Source organism: Marmota marmota, unplaced genomic scaffold, assembly GCF_001458135.2.
Source record: "Marmota marmota marmota unplaced genomic scaffold, marMar, whole genome shotgun sequence".
NCBI lineage: Eukaryota > Metazoa > Chordata > Mammalia > Rodentia > Sciuridae > Marmota > Marmota marmota.
The window spans coordinates 1-2773 of NW_026012123.1; the positions used below are offsets into that span (position 1 = coordinate 1).

The following is a 2773-nucleotide window of genomic DNA, read 5'->3' on the forward strand; positions in this document are numbered from 1 at the left end:
TTAGCATCAGTGTGTCAGTAATATGTTTGAGAAAGTAATCAGAGATTATTTCAGGAAAGGAGGAATGACCACATATTAGGGTTTTAAAGTGTTTTATATTATATATGCATCTGCTTGACCTCAATGTGCCCACTCAGGATTAAGGGTTGCCAACGATGAACATCTACAATATCGTTTATGTTCTCTCTTTCCTCTCAAAGCTGTTGTTCATGGTACGTTTTTTCTTCTCTTTCAGAGACTACAGCTGTTGCTGCAACTGAACCTGCTACTGGTGAGCCTGTACCTGCCCTCATCTCTTTCCTCCTATGACCGTTTTCTATTCCTCCACAATTTGTGGATTGTGTGCTTTGGTCATAAGAGTGTTGACTGAGTTAGATCCCACACATGGAGTCACATGTTCAACTGTCTAGTGGGACTAACTGTAAGAATATTGTCCTTCCTGAATGAGAACTGAGACAGCTATGTTAGAATGTAGGGAGGAGATAGTGCTATTCAGCTGCTGAGGTAGATTTAATCCACAGATGTGGAGTCTGGTGTTTGTTCTTTGTCAGTCATTCTGGTTCAGAGAGAGAAAATTTCTCATAACTCTTGAGAAGTTGCCCTTTAACATCAAGTACTCTTTATTATTATTACCATATTTCTTCATTATGTCTAAAATAAGTCTTGTAACTTCTTCTCTGATTGAGGGAGTCCACATGATCACAAAATATGAAATAAATATGACTTATTTTCCGGCTAGGAAGCAATGGGAGAAATTTCACTGCACTAACAAGAGTCGGCATGACTTTAATCTGAGAGAATCTTATTCTTTTTCCTCTCCTCTAAATTTTGTCCTTCTACTTGCCCCTGTTCATGCTGCGATGCAAAGTGTTCATTTCCAGGTAATTCCATGGGAGGGCATCAGAATTTCAGGCCCCTGGAGCTTCCTTTATTGCTTGGGGGCAGTAATGTCCACATGTGGATTTGACCTTTTAGGCTCATGTCTGGGACAGAGTTCTTGCACGTCTCTACTGTCATTGTCCTCCCAGGGAAAACCCAAACTCTTGGTGTTGTAGCAAGGACGAGGCAAGAAGAAAGTGTGTAGGTAGATTAAAGTCATGACACAATTGATGACAGATTTGCAAAGATTAATTCAGAATAAGGAATACATTTACAGTCCTGGGTGGGAAAGAATTCATTCGCTGACAAAGAGGCAATGTCTCAGCTGGAACTTTCTTCTTGATGCAGGTCCTGCAGAAGAGAGCTCCACTGCTGCTGCTGTTGCCCTCACTGATGCTGAGGCCACTGATGCTGCCACCGTAGCCGCAGCTGCCACCACTAAGAAACCAAGTAAGAACATTTTATCCATGTGTGTCCAGTATGGAGCTTCTGGATGCCCTGGGCTCCCTGTAGCCATAGTAGACTGTACTCTGGGTGGCAGAGGGAGAGAACCAATGAATATATTTGTGTTTTCTTTACATTGCTAATTCCTTGTGGTTTCCCAAATATCAGAGAAGCCAGGATGTTGCAATTTGTACATTATCAGTTTTAACCGTATCACTGTTGAAATGTTGGCCTTTATTAGAAAACACTGATTTTTAGTAGAAACCATTGGAAAGAAAAAAGTGGTTGCCATGTAGCATGGGAACTGTTAATGCATATTTTTTTCCTGAAGATTCTATTTCTTTTGGAGAATATTACAAAAATAAAAAATAGCAAATGGCCTTAAGATGGACTTTCCTTAAGCGGTACTGGTAAATTAAAAAAAAAAAAAAGTTTTTCCTGAGACAGATTGTTTTGAGTGTTATTAAAAATATTTTATCACAGTCTGTTTCTTCCTATTTTAGGCTAATTTTCCCCTACCTTTCAATTTTCAGGCAACATTGATTATAAAATCTATAAATTTAAAATATATACCAGGCACCTTGGCATAAAATTCACACGTGAAATGTAATTTAAAACTCACAGTCACTCTATGAAAAGAAGATTTTAAAGATAATGAAATGTAAAAATTATAGCAAGAAACTTTCTTTGAGTACACAGTCAGTAAGAAAAGTATTGGAATTGTACCCAATTGAGTGTGAGGAATCTGTTTCAAGTATTGCTTTATTCTTTCATGTCTGGGTCAATGCTTGGCATCTCGCTAGATGATCTGTAGTGGACAGACTGTGAGTGAAAAAAATGGCTGTATTTCCCTTATTCAGAGAAGACTGAGTTGACATATTATAGGATACTTTAATTTATATTGGCCTCCTTCATGATCACTGTAAACCTGCAACCTGCCTTGGCTCCACCCCAGACTGCATATCCAAATCTTCTGGATGGGAAAAGGTGGTTTATCTTCCAGGGATGAAAATATGCTCCACTGAATTTAGTGCACTTGTCAGTCTTCATTTAGATTGCAAAGAATAAAACCACATTCTTCTTCCTTTTGTGGAAACCACTAGTCATTATTATTTATTTGTTTTTGTCTTACAGATTTATTGACACAGATTGCCAGTGTCTTTAAAGGTAGTTTCTTTGGCTAAGATGGAAGGAATTTGAGTTCTCTGTGATTGGTCCCTTTCTGGATAGACCAGAGCATGTCTTCATTTTATTTCATCCAAGTACATACTGCTATATTTCTCTCTTTCTAATTTGATTATCTTTTTTCCCCAAATAAATAATAGTGTGAGCAACATCAAAAGTGTTTTTTCTTTATGAATTGGTGGTGATTTTTCATTGTTTAGACATTTCAAATTCATGGAAAGACACTGAATTTTATCTAGTACTTCCTTGTGTTCTTATAACAGCT

At 37.8% G+C, this 2773-nt stretch overlaps 1 long non-coding RNA gene across 1 annotated transcript; it reads left to right on the top strand.

Moving 5' to 3' along the window:
- The first annotated feature begins 222 nt into the window (after window positions 1–222).
- LOC125614957 lies at window positions 223–2647 on the top strand. Its single transcript, XR_007345529.1, has 3 exons — window positions 223–271; window positions 1228–1329; window positions 2458–2647. It is a non-coding gene; the product is annotated as an uncharacterized LOC125614957 (long non-coding RNA).
- The last annotated feature ends 126 nt before the right edge of the window (window positions 2648–2773 follow it).